Source organism: Pseudophryne corroboree, chromosome 2 (genome assembly GCF_028390025.1).
Source record: "Pseudophryne corroboree isolate aPseCor3 chromosome 2, aPseCor3.hap2, whole genome shotgun sequence".
Lineage (NCBI taxonomy): Eukaryota > Metazoa > Chordata > Amphibia > Anura > Myobatrachidae > Pseudophryne > Pseudophryne corroboree.
Window position 1 is genome coordinate 610,560,083 of NC_086445.1, and position 20,352 is coordinate 610,580,434.

Consider the following 20,352-nt stretch of genomic DNA (forward strand, 5'->3'; position numbering starts at 1 on the left):
AGGCAGGTGCGGGTCTCGTAGTGGCTGCTGGAGACAGGAGCTGGAACCTGGAGAAACAACCACAGGAGAGAGAGACTGGAACAAGGTTTGACATTCAAAGCACTGACCATTTCCTGGTTCAGGCACAGGATACTTATACCTGCTGCAGGGCAGGCATTGGCTAGCCAATCATGCAGATTCACAGTGCAGCAGATTGGTGGAGACTGAGCATGTGACTGGAGCAAACATGGCTGCGCCCATGTTAGTACTGGAGGGAAAGTTGGTTTGAAAACCTTGTGGAAACATAGCAGCAATGGCAGCGCCGGCCGCGGAGGACAGGAGACGCTGAACTGACAACTGCACACTGAGACACATGGATGACAGCGGAGGCCGCGGCAGGCATGGGGCACCACTCTGACAACCTGCATACTGGAACACAGGAGCGGCGGCGGAGGCCGCGGAGGACGGGAGACGCCACACTAGATTCAAACATGGCTCCGCTGTGACAGCGTCTCAGAAAGACAGGAGGGATATGCAGAGTGTGAACATCAGGAACACAGATGAGATCCGGCCCTGGAACGCTGAGCCAGCTTCAGAAGGCATCTAAAAGGCAAGTAATGGCGTCCAGATACCCGGATCGTGACAGGCACATACTACACAGAAAAAAAGTGAAGATACTCCAACAAGTAGTATCAAGACGTCCAACAGATTCACGGCATTACAGAGACATGGCTCAAACAGCGATCAGGATTTTTTATTCCAACGATCAGGCGCAAGACCAAAAAATCTCACAAGATACTCAGTGAGAGAGGACATACAACATGCATCGCCCCTAAAAAGAAGATTTACAGAAGAAGAGGATGCCGAGGAGGCAGGAGGGAGGGAAAACAAAAGAAGAACATTTCAGCAGCTGTAACGGATCCAAGAGGGAGAGGCATTTTTAATCTATCCCAACATAAACTAACAGAACCAGAAATATCCCTCCTAAGCAAAGGATTATATTTTGCACCAACAGGGGGACTTAACAAATTCGAGACGTTTATCGATCTGAACAAGTTCATTAGAAAACTCACATTAAAAAGACATTTTTAAAAAAAGGAGGATGCAATCATAGCAAACTACGAGAGTCGTTCCAAATCAGGTCTTAAACCCACCTCTAAATATTATCCCCTTGAGTCTAAAGGAAGCAATATCAGCACGTTCTATGAATTAGTGAAGAAGGATCTTTGCGACATTGACCAAGGGAGGATAAAGGAGAAAAACATCACAAACAGGGAAAGTGAGGCCTTGAAAAATTTACAGAAAAACCAAGGAATTATAGTAAAACAAGCTGACAAAGGGGGGGGGGGGGGGGTCTGGTCATCATGGATCGGGACAAATACATCCTAGAGGCAGAAAGATTGCTGTCAGACGGAGTATCGTACAATAAATTAACAGGAGATCCAAAGGATGACTATGTTGAGAAATTGAGGACACTCCTACTGCAGGGTCTAAGAACAGGGACCATCACCAAAGAGGAGTACCAATTTTTAATGAGATCAGAACCCACTACCCCCATTTTTTATTTCCTACCCAAAATACACAAAAGCTTGGAGAACCCGCCCGGAAGACCCATTGTGGCGGGGATAGATTCACTTACATCAAATCTCTCGGAATACGTTGATGTTTTTTTGGAACCATATGTGAAGGATTTTCCATCGTACCTTAAGGACACAACGTCAGTTTTAAATCTTTTAAAAGACATTGAATGGAAGGACTCATACATGTGGGTTACAATAGATGTCCAATCCTTATACACATGTATCGAACATGACAAGGGAGTAACGGCCTGTAAGGAATATCTGGATAATGATGCCTCTCTAACAGACGACCATAAAAAATGTATTTGTGATATTATGTATTTTATCCTTCATCATAATTATTTTAAGTTCTTGGATCAATTTTACCTACAACAGTGTGGCACCGCTATGGGCACAATTTTTGCGCCCAGCTTCGCAAACCTTTTTATGGGCAGCTGGGAAAGAGATTTCATTTATAACCATCAAGTTTTTACCAGTAATATCATCTTTTATCGGAGATACATTGATGATATTTTAATCATCTGGGATGGCGATATGGAATGTGTTAATCAATTTTATAAACATATTAACACCAATGTGATGAATCTGGCCTTTACCTTTAACGCGAATAGAGAACATATTGAATTTCTGGACCTGGTTCTTATAGGAGAGAATGGGAAAGTCACGACAAAAAACTTCATCAAACAAGTAGATACCAACAGTTATCTCCATTACAAGAGTAACCATCTTAAAAGTTGGAAGAACAACATTCCCTTCTCCCAATTCAGCAGAATTAAAAGGAATTGTAGTAAACCAGAAGACTGCCAGATCCAACTAGAAATGTACAGAGATAGATTCAAACAGAAGGAATATCCAGACACCATCCTGAAAGAAGCTATTACCAGAATTAACCAAATAGATAGAACAATGATGCTCAAGTACAAAACAAAGGAAAAACCAAAAGACTCTACTGCATTTATAACAACGTTCAACCGGCATGAACAATCCATCCGAGACTCCTTCAGGAACCACTGGAGAATTTTATTGATGGATCCAATCTTGAAAGAAATCCTCCCTCCCCATCCCGAAATCATATTTAGAAAATCACGAAACTTTAAGTACTTGATAGCCCCAAGCATGCTGAAGGCGCACCAAGAAAAGGACCACACATGGCCCAAATGTGTGGGATCCTATAAATGTGGGCAGTGCAATGTTTGTAGATATTTACACCCTAACAGGAAAACATTCACTGATATGGAAAAGAAAAAGGAGTACAGAATCAAAGAATATATGAACTGTAACACCCAATCAGTGGTATACCTTTTGGAATGCAACTGCGGTAAACAGTATGTAGGGAAGACAAAGAGACCCCTAAAATTAAGGATACAAGAACATGTGAGAAACATCAAGAATAAAGTAGAGAGCCATGCCGTGTCTAAACATTTCATCCATACACACAACTCTAATCCGGAAGCCCTGACTTTCAAGGCCATTGAATTGGTGAAACTAGGAGACAGAGGAGGGGATCTCGCTAATAAGTTGTCACGTCGCGAGATGTTTTGGATATTTCAACTACAGACACTACAGCCAAAAGGATTTAATGACAACTACGAGATCGCCCCCTTCCTTTGGAACACGGTACTTCTACTCCTTAATAATTTGCCGTCCGGCAATCTTTTAAACACCCCCCCCCCCGCCCACCCTTCCCCCACCCCCTCCACCACCAACCCATGCTGCATGTATTACCTAAACTGTTCTCCCCCCTCCTCCCTTCACCGCCCTCCCCCCTCCCCCCCCCACCCCCAACCCCCCGAGTCCGTACACTTCGGAGTATTGGTTCACGATAGTAAAATAGTGTTAAACTTGCGGTCGGAGCATTAATCTGGAAGGCGAAAAAATATTACAGTCATACCACGCTGGAAATGCCCAAATACGCCCGATCTTGGAAGCCAAGCAGCGATGGGCCTGATCAGTACCAGAAGGGGGGACCACCTGGAAAGATGGAAAGATCAGGTACTGTATTGAATAGAAATAAGTGCCTACGAAAGAAATATACTCCTTATTTATCCGCATATATATAGTTACACTGAGCACGAAATTTAGTCCCTATTATATCACATAAGCACTCGATTTACACTTCCATACCTCTGTAACCACAGTCACGATATAGTATCAATACACACCTTATGTTCTAGTGTCATATCAGGTCACTTTATATGGTTATTGTTCTAACATTAAGAAAATCTGCTTCATTAATAACACTGTCTTTAATTAAGCCTTTGTACTACTAAATCTACTAGGTATCTCACAATAAGAATGACGTGATTCTGACACTCTCATTTATTACTTCCATGTACTGAACCGTTGCCATGACGACCGGGAACACTGGAGAGTCATTTTTATACAATGAACTACTAAGAAATGGCCGCCACATACTGGAATTCTATGGACATAATCCTGCAGAAAATGGCCGCCGCTGTATGGAGATACTGAATATTACAGCCTTTTCTATGACATGTGAGCCCCTGATTCCTGCACAAGCATACAGCCCATGTGATCGCGCTGGATTGCCGCGGACGCATGCGCAGAAGAAACCGGATGTGGGGCGGAAGTGACGTGCCGCGTCCGCTGCAACCGGAAGTGTGGCGGAAATGCCGCTATTTATGGATTTTAAAGACTATTTCCTACACATTGGGTCTTAAAAACACTCGTTTTTAACTACAAATACTGTGTACAACTCTCCACTAAGCTGTAATCCATTGCCATGTATACTGATATATATGTGTAAGAATATGTGTTAACAAATTATGTCACATGACTCCTAATGATGTCACTACCCTCCCACTGAGGGCTAGGGCTATAAATAGCTGCCAAGGTTCATTTTGTCCCTACCCTGTGAAGAAGTCTCATCAGACGAAACGCGTTGGGTGACCTGTACCTACCTCTCTCTAAGATAAGGATAATTTCTCTATCGTCCTAGTGGATGCTGGGGTTCCTGAAAGGACCATGGGGGATAGCGGCTCCGCAGGAGACAGGGCACAAAAAGTAAAGCTTTAGGATCAGGTGGTGTGCACTGGCTCCTCCCCCTATGACCCTCCTCCAAGCCTCAGTTGGATTTTTGTGCCCGGCCGAGAAGGGTGCAATCTAGGTGGCTCTCCTAAAGAGCTGCTTGGAAAAGTTTAGCTTAGGTTTTTTATTTTACAGTGAGTCCTGCTGGCAACAGGATCACTGCAACGAGGGACTTAGGGGAGAAGAAGTGAACTCACCTGCGTGCAGGATGGATTGGCTTCTTGGCTACTGGACATTAGCTCCAGAGGGACGATCACAGGTACAGCCTGGATGGTCACCGGAGCCTCGCCGCCGGCCCCCTTGCAAGGGCGCCCTGGGAGGCAATGTAAACCTATTTTTTGGCAAAAAATACCTCACATATAGCCTCCGGGGGCTATATGGAGATATTTAACCCCTGCCAGAATCCGTTGAAGAGCGGGAGACGAGCCCGCCGAAAAAGGCGCGGGGCCTATCTCCTCAGCACACAGCGCCATTTTCCCTCACAGAAAGGCTGGAGGGAATGCTCCCAGGCTCTCCCCTGCACTGCACTACAGAAACAGGGTTAAAACAGAGAGGGGGGGCACTAATTTGGCGTTAGAAATATATAAAAAGATGCTATAAGGGAAAACACTTATATAAGGTTGTCCCTATATAATTATAGCGTTTTTTGGTGTGTGCTGGCAAACTCTCCCTCTGTCTCTCCAAAGGGCTAGTGGGTCCTGTCCTCTATCAGAGCATTCCCTGTGTGTGTGCTGTGTGTCGGTACGTGTGTGTCGACATGTATGAGGACGATGTTGGTGAGGAGGCGGAGCAATTGCCTGTAATGGTGATGTCACTCTCTAGGGAGTCGACACCGGAATGGATGGCTTATTTAGGGAATTACGTGATAATGTCAACACGCTGCAAGGTCGGTTGACGACATGAGACGGCCGACAAACAATTAGTACCGGTCCAGACGTCTCAAAAACACTGTCAGGGGTTTTAAAACGCCCGTTTACCTTAGTCGGTCGACACAGACACAGACACGGACACTGAATCCAGTGTCGACGGTGAATAAACAAACGTATTCCTTATTAGGGCCACACGTTAAGGGCAATGAAGGAGGTGTTACATATTTCTGATACTACAAGTACCACAAAAGAGGGTATTATGTGGGATGTGAAAAAACTACCTGTAGTTTTTCCTGAATCAGATAAATTAAATGAAGTGTGTGATGATGCGTGGGTTCCCCCCGATAGAAAATTATTGGCGGTATACCCTTTCCCGCCAGAAGTTAGGGCGCGTTGGGAAACACCCCTTAGGGTGGATAAGGCGCTCACACGCTTATCAAAACAAGTGGCGGTACCGTCTATAGATAGGGCCGTCCTCAAGGAGCCAGCTGACAGGAGGCTGGAAAATATCATATAAAAGTATATACACACATACTGGTGTTATACTGCGACCAGCGATCGCCTCAGCCTGGATGTGCAGAGCTGGGGTGGCTTGGTCGGATTCCCTGACTAAAAATATTGATACCCTTGACAGGGACAGTATTTTATATGCGAGATGCACAGAGGGATATTTGCACTCTGGCATCAAGAGTAAGTGCGATGTCCATATCTGCCAGAAGATGTTTATGGACACGACAGTGGTCAGGTGATGCAGATTCCAAACGGCACAAAGGTGTATTGCCGTATAAAGGAAGAGGAGTTATTTGGGGTCGGTCCATCGGACCTGGTGGCCACGGCAACTGCTGGAAAATCCACAGCCTCAGTCCTTTCGTCCCTATAAGAGTCATATTTGCCCAGGGATAGAGGAAAGGGAAGAAGACTGCAGCAGGCAGCCCATTCCCAGGAACAGAAGCCTTCCACCGCTTCTGCCAAGCTCTCAGCATGACGCTGGGACCGTACAGGACCCCTGGATCCTACAAGTAGTATCCCAGGGGTACAGATTGGAATGTCGAAACGTTTCCCCCTCGCAGGCTCCTGAAGTCTGCTTTACCAAGGTATCCCTCCGACAAGGAGGCAGTATGGGAAAAAATTCACAAGCTGTATTCCCAGCAGGTGATAATCAAATTACCCCTCCTACAACAAGGAAAGGGGTATTATTCCACACTATATTGTGGTACTGAAGCCAGAAGGCTAGGTGAGACCTATTCTAAATCTAAAAAAATTTGAACACTTACAAAGGTTCAAATCAAGATGGAGTCACTCAGAGCAGTGATAACGAACCAGGAAGAAGGGGACTATATAGTGTCCCGGGACATCAGGGATGCTTACCTCCATGTCCAAAATTTGCCCTTCTCACTAAGGGTACCTCAGGTTCGTGGTATAGAACTGTCACTGTCAGTTTCAGACGCTGCCGTTTGGATTGTCCACGGCACCCCGGGTCTTTACCAAGGTAATGGCCGAAATGATGATTCTTCTTCGAAGAAAAGGCGTCTTAATTACCCCTTACTTGGACGATCTCCTGATAAGGGCAAAGTCCAGGGAACAGTTGGAGGTCGGAGTAGCACTATCTCGGATACTGCTACAACAGCACGGATGGATTCTAAATATTCCAAAATCGCAGCTGATCCTGACGACACGTCTGCTGTGCCTAGGGATGATTCTGGACACAGTCCAGAAAAAGGTGTTTCTCCCGGAAGAGAAAGCCAGGGAGTTATCCGAGCTAGTCAAGAACCTCCTAAAACCAGGAAAAGTGTCAGTGCATCATTGCACAAGGGTCCTGGTAAAAATGGTGGCTTCCTACGAAGCAATTCCATTCGGCAGATTTCACGCAAGAACTTTTCAGTGGGATCTGCTGGACAAATGGTCCGGATCGCATCTTCAGATGCATCAGCGGATAACCCTATATCCAAGGACAAGGGTGTCTCTCCTGTGGTGGTTACAGAGTGCTCATCTTCTAGAGGGCCGCAGATTCGGCATTCAGGATTGGATGCTGGTGACCACGGAGGCCAGCCCGAGAGGCTGGGGAGCAGTCACACAAGGAAAAAATTTCCAGGGAGTGTGATCAAGTCTGGAGACTTTTCTCCACATAAATATACTGGAGCTAAGGGTAAATTTATAATGCTCTAAGCTTAGCAAGACCTCTGCTTCAAGGTCAGCCGGTATTGATCCAGTGGGAAAAACATCACGGCAGTCGCCCACGTAAACAGACAGGGCGGCACAAGAAGCAGGAGGGCAATGGCAAAAACTGCAAGGACTTTTCGCTGGGCGGAAAATCATGTGATAGCACTGTCAGCAGTGTTTCATTCCGGGAGTGGAAACTGGGAAGCAGACTTCCTCAGCAGGCACGACCTCCACCCGGGAGAGTGGAAACTTCATCGGGAAGTTTTTCCACATGATTGTGAACCGTTGGGAAATACCAAAGGTGGACATGATGGCGTCCCGTCTGAACAAAAAACGGGACAGGTATTGCGCCAGGTCAAGAGACCCTCAGGCAATAGCTGTGGACGTTCTGGTAACACCGTGGGTGTACCAGTCGGTGTATGTGTTCCCTCCTCTGCTTCTCATACCTAAGGTACTGAGAATTATAAGACGTAGAGGAGTAAGAACTATACTCATGGCTCCGGATTGGCCAAGAAGGACTTGGTACCCGGAACTTCAAGAGATGCTCACAGAGGACTTATGGCCTCTGCCGCTAAGAAGGGACTTGCTTGCCCGGGCGTGGCCGGGAAGGACGGCTCTGAGTGATCGGAGTTTGTTGCGGAGTCCACAAGCATACACGCTGATGAGACCATCTGATGATTGAGCGGCAGAGAACAATTCACACGCTGCTATCCGGAGGCACTTTGGATGTGTTCGTGAGCCGGCTATTTTAATCCGAGATGTATGTGAGCTTTTATCATTGTAATAAATTACCTGTTATACTTGCTCATTGAGTGCGCCTTCACTCTCTTTTAGTGCACATTGGAAAATTACAGCTGTGGTTACGCTGTCTTTTGGAGTGCCAGCACTTGCATCGTTTGAACTGTGGACGATCTAATCAGTAAATTTAAGGACATTGATAGCACAACCATCCCTGCATTCGTATATATATATATATATATATATATATATATATATATATAGAATAAAGTGAAGGTTCTGGAGTGGACATCTCAGTCTCCTGACCTCAATATCATTGAGCCACTCTGGGGAGATCTCAAACGTGCAGTTCATGCAAGACAGCCCAAGAATTTACAGGAACTGGAGGCTTTTTGCCAAGAAGAATGGGCAGCTTTACCATCTGAGAAAATAAAGAGCATCATCCACAACTACCACAAAAGACTTCAAACTGTCATTGATGTTAAAGGGGGCAATACATGGTATTAAGAACTGGGGTATGTAAACTTTTGATCAGGGTCATTTGGGTAGTTTCTGATGTCATTATGATTTAAAAAGAGTAAACACAGTTGTTTGACAATAAATGGCTTCATCCAACCACTAACCATGAGTGAAAGAAAAGTTTGTGAGTCATCATCCATATTCTCTAACAAATGGCCAGAAAATCACAATTCTGCTAGGGTATGTAAACTTATGAGCACAACTGTATAATATATATATATATATATATATATATATATATATATATACTGCTCAAAAAAATAAAGGGAACACTACAACAACACATCTTAGATCTGAATGAATGAAATATTCTTATTAATTACTTTGTTCTTTACATAGTTGAATGTGCTGACAACAAAATCACACAAAAATTATCAATGAAAATCAAATTTATTAACCCATGGAGGTCTGGATTTGGAGTCACACTCAAAATTAAAGTGGAAAAACACACTTCCGGCTGATCCAACTTTGATGTAATGTCCTTAAAACAAGTCAAAATGAGGCTCAGTAGTGTGTGTGGCCTCCACATGCCTGTATGACCTCCCTACAACACCTGGGCATGCTCCTGATGAGGTGGCGGTGGTTCTCCTTAGGGATCTCCTCCCAGACCTGGACTAAAGCATCCGCCAACTCCTGGACAGTCTGTGGTGCAACGTGGCGTTGGTGGATGGAGTGAGACATGATGTCCCAGATGTGCTCAATTGGATTCAGGTCTGGGGAACGGACGGGCCAGTCCATAGCATCAATGCCTTCGTCTTGCAGGAACTGCTGACACACTCCAGCCTCATGAGGTCTAGCATTGTCTTGCATTAGGAGGAACCCAAGGCCAACCGCACCAGCATATGGTCTCACAAGGGGTCTGAGGATCTCATCTCAGTACCTAATGGCAGTCAGGCTACCTCTGGCAAGCACATGGAGGGCTGTGCGGCCCCCCAAAGAAATGCCACCCCACAGCATTACTGACCCACTGCCAAACCGGTCATGCTGGAGGATGTTGCAGGCAGCAGAACGTTCTCCTTGGCATCTCCAGACTCTGTCACGTCTGTCACATGTGTTCAGTGAGAACCTGCTTTCATCTGTGAAGAGCACAGGGCGCCAGTGGCGAATTTGCCAATCTTGGTGTTCTCTGGCAAATGCCAAATGACCTGCACGGTGTTGGGCTGTAAGCACAACCCCCACCTGTGGACGTCGGGCCCTCATACCACCCTCAAGGAGTCTGTTTCTGATCGTTTGAGTAGACACATGCACATTTGTGGCTTGCTGGAGGTCATTTTGCAGGGCTCTGGCAGTGCTCCTCCTGTTCCTCCTTGCACAAAGGCAGAGGTAGCGATCCTGCTGCTGGGTTGTTGCCCTCCTACGGCCTCCTCCACGTCTCCTGATGTACTGGCCTGTCTCCTGGTAGTGCCTCCATGCTCTGGACACTACGCTGACAGACACAGCAAACCTTCTTGCCACAGCTCGCATTGATGTGCCATCCTGGATGAGCTGCACTACCTGAACCACTTGAGTGGGTTGTAGACTCCGTCTCATGCTACCACTAGAGTGAAAGCACCACCAGCTTTCAAAAGTGACCAAAACATCAGCCAGAAAGCATAGGAGCTGAGAAGTGGTCTGTGGTCACCACCTGCAGAACAACTCCTTTATTGGGGGTGTCTTGCTAATTGCCTATAATTTCCACCTGTTGTCTATTCCATTTGCACAACAGCATGTGAAATTGATTGTCAATCAGTGTTGCTTCCTAAGTGGACAGTTTTATTTCACAGAAGTGTGATTGACTTGGAGTTACATTGTGTTGTTTAAGTGTTCCCTTTATTTTTTTGAGCAGTATATATATATATATAATATATATATATATATATATATATATATACACTGCTCAAAAAAATAAAGGGAACACTAAAATAACACATCCTAGATCTGAATTAATGAAATATTCTTATTAAATACTTTGTTCTTTACATAGTTGAATGTGCTGACAACAAAATCACACAAAAATTATTAATGGAAATCAAATTTATTTACCCATGGAGGTCTGGATTTGGAGTCACCCTCAAAATTAAAGTGGAAAAACACACTACAGGCTGATCCAACTTTGATGTAATGTCCTTAAAACAAGTCAAAATGAGGCTCAGTAGTGTGTGTGGCCTCCACGTGCCTGTATGACCTCCCTACAATGCCTGGGCATGCTCCTGATGAGGTGGCGGATGGTCTCCTGAGGGATCTCCTCCCAGACCTGGACTAAAGCAATCGCCAACTCCTGGACAGTCTGTGGTGCAACGTAGCGTTGGTGGATGGAGCGAGACATGATGTCCCAGATGTGCCCAATTGGATTCAGGTCTGGGGAACGGGCGGGCCAGTCCATAGCATCAATGCCTTCATCTTGCAGGAACTGCTGACACACTCCAGCCACATGAGGTCTAGCATTGTCTTGCATTAGGAGGACCCCAGGGCCAACCGCACCAGCATATGGTCTCACAAGGGGTCTGAGGATCTCATCTCGGTACCTAATGGCAGTCAGGCTACCTCTGGCGAACACATGGAGGGCTGTGCGGCCCCCAAAGAAATGCCACCCCACACCATTACTGACCCACTGCCAAACCGGTCATGCTGGAGGATGTTGCAGGCAGCAGAACGTTCTCCTTGGCGTCTCCAGACTCTGTCACGTCTCTGTCACATGTGCTCAGTGAGAACCAGCTTTCATCTGTGAAGAGCACAGGGCGCCAGTGGTGAATTTGCCAATCTTGGTGTTCTCTGGCAAATGCCAAACGTCCTGCACGGTGTTGGGCTGTAAGCACAACCCCCACCTGTGGACGTCGGGCCCTCATACCACCCTCATGGAGTCTGTTTCTGATCGTTTGAGTAGACACATGCACATTTGTGGCTTGCTGGAGGTCATTTTGCAGGGCTCTGGCAGTGCTCCTCCTGTTCCTCTTTGCACAAAGGCGGAGGTAGCGGTCCTGTTGCTGGGTTGTTGCCCTCCTACGGCCTTCTCCACGTCTCCTGATGTACTGGCCTGTCTCCTGGTAGCGCCTCCATGCTCTGGACACTACGCTAACAGACACAGCAAACCATCTTGCCACAGCTCGCATTGTTGTGCCATCCTGGATGAGCTGCACTACTGGAGCCACTTGTGTGGTTGTAGGGAGGTCATACAGGCACGCGGAGGCCACACACACTACTGAGCCTCATTTTGACTTGCTTTAAGGACATTACATCAAAGTTGGATCAGCCTGTAGTGTGTTTTTCCACTTTAATTTTGAGGGTGACTCCAAATCCAGACCTCCATGGGTTAATAAATTTTATTTCCATTGATAATTTTTGTGTGATTTTGTTGTCAACACATTCAACTATGTAAAGAACAAAGTATTTAATAAGAATATTTCATTCATTCAGATCTAGGATGTGTTATTTTAGTGTTCCCTTTATTTTTTTGAGCAGTATATATATATATATATATATATATATATACATCAAAACAAAAAATCAACCCTAATATCTTGCGCTATACCTCTAGTCTCAAACCAACAAGAAATACCCTCTGTCAGATAAGGTATTAAAAGTGGATTACAAATAGAAATGGATTCTCGTGGGAGCCAATATGCCTTTTGTATGACAATAATTAAAAGTTTTTATTGTACAGAAACAAACGATATTTATCCTAAGCGTTCGTTATTGACACAACCTTCTAAAAATTCATATAAAACAATATTACAATCTTATACATAAATTACAGTTGGATGTGAGGATTTTACAGCCAGGTGATCACAGTCAGAACTCGAAATGGATGTATCTCCAACCAGATGTTTGTGATAAGGACTTTGTTAACCAGACGTTGCAAAACCCAACGCGTTTCGTCCGTTAGGACTTCATCAGGGGTTTGGAATCTGGATAGTTACAAATGGAAATATATAAATCATATAGTCTTCATTAATAAGACATATTATTATCCAGGTAAGTATTCCATTGAAATCTATTGTGGATTAACATACATACCAGTTCTTATAGTAGGAGTGAATACCATTGATTAGAAAGGTTTAGAATATCCAATGATTACATCCAATCACATATTCAATTCGATAAATATAATATCTGAAACATTATCGTTATAATAATCAATAAACATTATCCTTATACAAATGATAAAAGGAAGAGGGAGGGAGAGTCAAAAGAAGAGAAAAGGGAGGGAAAGTCGAAAGAATATTATGAATGTCAATATAAATCAAATAGCTCCGTATTTATCCACATAATCAACATCAATTCAGCTGATGGAAATGATACAAAGGGCAGGGTCTACAAGTATCAGAAACCACCAATAGTTATAGAACACTCCAATTAAAGTCCACATAAAACTTCAAATTCACAATATACACACAATTATATCCACATTACAACTCATTGTACAATACATACCTAGATAGACTTCAAAAAAATATATATAAATTTGGTTGAAATTAGATGATGTTACGTTCCCTAAAAGGGATAAAGATAAAATAGTTTTTTGTCACTCAAATGATTGTTAATAGGAAATGTTCCTGTAACATCCTGTTTACCATTAAAATAACATAGATGCTACCAACAAATCAGAGAAGATATAACAACTTCCTAAATTGATTATAAGAAACCATGCTGATGTCAGTATTTAATGTAAGGTATTTAAGGTGATTCAAATAGAAGAACTTTTTTATCCAAAACTAATTAATAAATGATGTCTTTAATCTAACATGCAATGGGGAGTGGTATATTCAATCAATCATTAGAGAGCCAATTAAGTTCACAGCTGTAATTTATAACCAGCAAGAAGAACTTTTTAACATCTGAAATACTAATCTTAACATCATATGGTATTTAATATTTGCACTAAATTAGTCTGGTTCTTACCTATTTTCAATCAAGAATGGTGGAACCTTATAGTCTACCTCTGTTTATACATGTCACCAAACAGAGAACTTAGGAAAATTTCAAATCCTGAACGAAACTATTCCCTGTGGACAAGTAAATCTAAATCAGTATATTACAATCATACTAAAATTAAGTAGTTACTCTTAAATTAAGGAATCCATTCATCTAATAAATTTTCAAAAAGACCATCCAATAACTAAGTTCCAAATATACAATTATAATACTCAAACTTACTTTTTACAGGAACAAGTGCAACCTCACTGAATCCCAACTACAGAATGAGAGGCAATATAAGGACATCCCTTTATAGCTCCCTTGATATTACATCACTTCCTGCTGGCTGATTAATTAATTTATTATTAGTTAGTGATGTGTTAGGACCTCATAGTACTATGTGGAATGCCATTCTTACTGGTTACCTAACAGATCCCCTAAATGATGTCTTTAATCTAACATGCAATGGGGAGTGGTATATTCAATCAATCATTAGAGAGCCAATTAAGTTCACAGCTGTAATTAATAACCAGCAAGAAGAACTTTTTAACATCTGAAATACTTAACCTCATATGGTATTCAATGATTGCACTAAATTAGTCTGGTTTTTACCTATTTTCAATCAAGAATGGTGGAACCTTATAGTCTACCTCTGTTTATACATGTCACCAAAAAGAGGACTTAGGAAAAATTTCAAATCCTGAATGATACTATTCCCTGTGGACAAGTAAAACTAAATTAGTATATTACAATCATATTAAAATTAAGTAGTTACTCTTCAATTAAGGAATCCATTCATCTAATACATTTTCAAAAAGACCATCCAATAACTAAGTTCCAAAAATACCAATATAGTACTCAAACTTACTTTTTACAGGAACAAGTGCAACCTCATTGAATACCAACTACAGAATGAGAGGCAATATAGGGGCATCCCTTTATAGCTCCCTTGATATTACATCACTTCCTGCTGGCTGATTAATTAATTTATTATTAGTTAGTAATGTGTTAAGACCTCATGGTACTATGTGGAATGCCATTCTTACTGGTTAACCAACATCAATTCTGCTTCCTGACATTATAAAAAATAAGAGGGGACAAAATCTGAACGCTACATGCGTTCCACTCTCACGTGCGTGTCAACGCACTGCACTTCCGGTTCCGGCGGAAGTACGCACCGCGTGCGTGTCACAGTCACGCACTTCCGGCGGATGTACATCACATGCGAGTCACGATCGCTGTTTGCGTGCCATGGTCCCGTAGTTCGATGGAGATGTGTCAGCGGATGTTAAATTTTGTGGTTAGCTTTAGGGATTCTTTCTGTGATGAATAAAGATTAAACAAAAATTCTTTATAAGGTCTACTATTAAAGAGTTCTTTGGTCATTAAAGTCAAACTCTTTTTTCACAGTTAGAATTGTAACATTAATATTGAATTCTAAATAGTAATAAAGTGCTGTTATCTCATCAATTAAATAAAGGTATTAATAGTGCTATTTATTAAATAAGTGTTAATCAATATAAGTGACCAATTTGTGATAAATAATATTAATTATAAACTATTTGATAAAAAAATATACTTAAAGTGACTTATTGCAATAATAACTAATAGTATTGATACGACATGTTTCAAATTTAAAGTTTAGTGTTTAATTGTCTGGTTCAAATTACACCGACAATATTAATATAACCAACATCAACATGATTTCCCATTTACAGAAAGATTCACCACATATTACATTTCATAAGAGTTATATATTGATAGACCATGAACATACTATATATACTTAAATCATCCCTAAGTTGTATATTCCTTTTATCAAACTTAAACTAAAAAAAAAAAAAAAAAAACTATAAACATAGGGGGAGGGGGGGGGGGACTGTAAGATGGCCGGACTAATAATAGGAATGGTTAAATACTATTCACTTCTCTTTTATTATGAAGACTATTATAGGAAAGACACAATATCAATATCTTCGTTTAAGCCACCAGGAGTGAGAGTGTTCAAAGAGTAGATCCAAAATGTCTCCTGTTTGGATAAAGTTAGATCTCTACTTTTTCCTCTAGGATCTGATGGAATGTATTCAAGAATGGTAAAGGAGAAATTCTCCTTAGTCACAACTGAATTGTGTTTATCCATAAAGTGTCTGGGGAGACTATGGGACGTCAGTTTGTTTTTCACGTTCCTCATATGTTCTTGTACTCTGATTTTAATCATTCTCTTAGTTTTGCCTATATACGATAGGCCACAGCTGCAAGTGATCCGATAGATAACATATTCAGTGTTACAGTTCACAAGGTGTCCTAATTTGTACCATTTCCCTGTTTCCATTTTAATATTAATGGATTTACGTTCCATAAATTTACAACAGATACACTTTGAACATGGATAACAACCCTTTGTAGGTATAATGGAGTCTGGACAGCTTCTGTGTTGTACTAAGTCAGATAGTCTACTTGGTGCTATTATACTTTTCAGATTGGTGGATTTCTGGAAGACCAGATTAGGTTTATTTGGAAGCGTAGGGCCCAAAATTGGGTCCTTCAAAAGTAAACCCCAATGGCGTTCCAGAATTTTTCTAATTGAATGATTTTCACGGTTAAATTGTGTAATAAAAGGTCTTAACTGTTGTCTTGCTGGTTCAATCTTATCCTTAGGAAGTAACATCTTATCTCTTTCTTGTAGAGATGCTTTTATTTTGGCCTTAGAGACCATATCAACAGTATAGCCCCTTTCTTCAAATCTCTTTTGTATGACTGCTGCCTGATCCCAGTAGTCTTCAATGCTGGTACAATTACGTCTTAAACGGAGAAATTGAGCGTATGGCACATTGTTTTTCCATGCTGGAAAATGACAACTAGTTTGCGGGATGTAACTATTGGTGTCCACTTCCTTAAAAAACGTTTTTGTACTAATCTTTTCACCTACTGTTCCCATTAAGGTGAGATCAAGATAGTCTATCTTCTGCGAATCAGTTTGATAGGTGAATTTTAAATTCAGATCGTTGATCTGAATGGAAGCCATAAAGTCATCAATACTAGCTCTATCTCCTTTCCATATGAAAAGAAGATCGTCTATGTATCTGCGATAGAAAACAATGTTTTCACAATATTCAGAACCATAAACAAATGTATCTTCCCATTCCTTCATAAAAAGGTTAGCGTACGATGGGGCAAACTTAGTCCCCATCGCTGTACCTTGTTTTTGTAAATAGAATTTGTTGTTAAATTCAAAAAAGTTGTGGTTTAGAATAAATGTTATGCCTTCCAGCAGAAATGACACATCCTTTTTGGATAATTCGGGATCATTAGATAGAACTGCTCTAATTGACTCTATACCCTTAGAATGCGGGATAGAAGAATATAGCGCTTGGACGTCCAGAGTGAGCCAATAATAATCCTTTATCCAAATAAAGGAATTTAGTTCCTGGAGGACACTTGTAGAATCTTTAAGGTATGAGTCCATTTTAGTTACATAAGGTTGAAGTCGAATATCAATATAGTGCGACAAATTAGAAGTTAGAGAATTCACTCCTGCCACTATAGGTCTTCCTGGTGGATTTGTATTACTTTTATGTATCTTTGGTATGTGATAAAAGTTCGGCACTATTGGATGTTTCACGTCCAAATAATCGAACTCATCCTTGCAGATCAAATTGTCCCTCAACGCTCTCATTAACAGACAGGTCAATTCCTCTTGGTAAGTTTTAGTAGGATTGCCAGGTAATTCAATATATGTATGCCCATCTAGTAGTATACTAGAAGCCTCATTCAAATAGGCTTCTCTTGTCTGAAGGACCAAAGCTCCTCCTTTATCGGCCCCTTTAATCACTATGCTCTTATCTTTTTTAAGGGACTTCAAGGCTCCTTTCTCTTGAGGGTTCAGATTATTTCCATATTTAGAACTTTTTGATTTCATTTTTCTAAAGTCCTCCTTTACAGACTCATAAAATATGTCCAAATTACTACTTTTAGATTCTACAGGGTAAAACTTAGAAGGTAATTTTACCAATGGAGGTTTCTCTTTATTGGAACTTTCAATTGGGGGATTTTTAAGAAAATGTCTATGGATGGTCAATTTCCGAATATACTTATTAAGGTCTATAAATAAATTAAATTTATTTACATGTGAATCCGGCGCAAATTTTAAACCCTTCTCTAATAAGGAGCTTTCCGCTGTTGATAACTGTCTCTTTGCGATATTGACAACCCCAGATGGGACTTCTCTTGATGGAACAGTGCTCTTCGTTTTTTCGGGCTTCTCTCTGCCCCCTCTACGTCCTCGTTTCCTCCATTGTGTCCTCTCTTCACACCCTGTGGAGAATCTAATCTTGTGTGAAGTTCCTCTTTTTGTTGTTGTATGCGAGGAAATCTGTGTCCTCGTCGTTCTTCTAAAAAATGGCCTCTCTGTTGCCTAACTGGAGTAGGGGATCTGTCAGTATTATATCTACCCCTATACGAATAGTTCCCTTGATCAGATCTATCACGAAAAGAAACCAATCGATTCCTTTGTCCACCCTGTTGTGAGGGGTATCTATTCCTATAGCCCCTCCATTCTTCTCTCCGATTGTGATGGGGGGATTGATAGTTCCTTCTGGATCTATTATAAGATTGTTGGCCTCCATAGTTCCCACGATACTGTCTATAGTCACCCTGGTATCTCTTATCATACCGTGAGTGATTCATCAATGGTGCCTGAGTTCTCTCTTCCATCCTCCCTTCATTAATGGGTAAATGATGTATCTGGCCAGATATGTAATCATTTCTATCTCGCAAAAATTTCTTCTGTTTACGTGATATAATTTCTTCTTCAGTACTATCTAGTTTGTGGTGCAGATCCACCACATCCCGTTTGAACTCCTCACTATCATCAAATTTATTGGCTTCTAATTCAATTTTCTATATGATCAGTCCAGATGAATTTTGCCTTCTATTGTACTTTCATGGACAAAATTTCCATGGTGGCCCCAATATCCGAAGAGACCTTGCATTGACTGGAACTGAAACCTGTGATCGACCTACTATGGACAATGGCAGGTTCATGTTTTGGCTGAAAAGAAGCCAACGGTTGACTGGAATAGTTGGGTTTCCAGCAACATAGAAAACACAGTTTGAGGAATCATTAGCAGTCCTTGGATAGGTATTTTTCCACACTTGACCTGGTTAATGGCTGAAAAATATAGGATAGCATTCATAACACCTATGGGGCTGTTTAAATTTTGAAGAATGCCATTTAGATGGACTAATAAACCAGCCACATTTTAGCAGATTCAGGTTTGTTTCCAAGTTAGCTGTTTCAGGAGCTGTGCAATGGGGAAAAAGGAATTTGGCTGCTTGTGGACTATTTAACTAGACCTTGTTACAAATTCTATGAACTCCGGAGGTCAAGCAGAAGAGTTATTGGTCTGGTATGGAACCTGAATTGGTGTGGATCTATAACAACTGGCTGCACTTTACTACTGGCTATATACCCTTCTACTTGTTGTTTGGGAGAGCTGGCAAGGAGTTCGAAAATATAGATTTGATACCCATCTGAGGAAGTGCTGGTTTGGACTCCTTCCAGGTGGGCACAATAGCTTGTGTACTGGCTCAGGATGGCCCATCAAGTTGTAGGTGATAGAATACAGCAGACCATCCACAACGGACTGCCTCCAACTGCTGAACCTCTGCAAAATAGGCAAATAGTTCTGGATGCATTAAGCATTCTGGAAAGAAGCAATTGATGAGAGGCTATACCCTCCATGATTCACAGAAAATATCCATGGTGGGTCCTGTATATAAAGGATGAAGAGGGTGAAGGGCACGCCCAGGTGCTTCATCATAGCATGCCTCAACCTTTCCTATTTCCAGGGAAGAAATTGTCAGAGGCTACCCCGGTGAGCATTGATGAGTTAGTAGATTCAAGGACAGATAATTGGTGGACCCTGATTTCATGACTCAACATCCTCCCACAGAGGCAATAATACCCTCTGAGATTGAGAGCAGTCTAGAAGCATTTTACAGACACGGCCAATTGTCTAATCTTGTTTGCCTACGATAACGTTACATGAACTCAAATTAAATTTGGTATCACTCTATCATTGTAGGAACTACTGAGGAAAACATGAGGGGTAATTATAGTGGGCAGCTAGGGCAGTTCAGCAGCAGAAATAAAAGAAGAGAACTGGCTATTCTTGATCAGCTGTAAAAATCATTTGCAGGTGGTGTTTCCTGACAGGAAATAGCTGTAGGACCCGTACTCACATGGGTCATTGTAACATCCTTGATCCGGGATTTCCAATAAATCTTTTGTGACCTGGCATTCACTTGCCAGTTCCTCATCCACCAAGCCTGCAAATGGTCAGTTGTAGCACAGCTCAGACTGGTTACAGAATTTAATTGTGACATTCTCTCAGGGAGGAGAGAAGGGGTTTAAAGGTAGTGCTTCCTAGCCTCTTCTTATTTATGGTCAGCCTCCCCCAGTGTAACATACTAGGCAGACGGTTGTTGGCACTCTCTCACCAAATCCTCATCTGAAAGGAAAAAAAGGTATGCAGGCCCTCTCTGGCTCACTTCTCCTGGTACCT

General features: G+C 42.0%; 1 long non-coding RNA gene across 1 annotated transcript; it reads right to left on the reverse strand.

Moving 5' to 3' along the window:
- Positions 1 to 12,544: 12,544 nt before the first annotated feature.
- LOC135051016 (uncharacterized) lies at positions 12,545 to 14,760 on the reverse strand. The gene is made up of 5 exons (XR_010241992.1): positions 14,655 to 14,760; positions 13,772 to 13,875; positions 13,304 to 13,363; positions 12,887 to 12,982; positions 12,545 to 12,777 (listed from the first exon to the last, which is right to left on the reverse strand). It is a non-coding gene; the product is annotated as an uncharacterized LOC135051016 (long non-coding RNA).
- Positions 14,761 to 20,352: the final 5,592 nt, after the last annotated feature.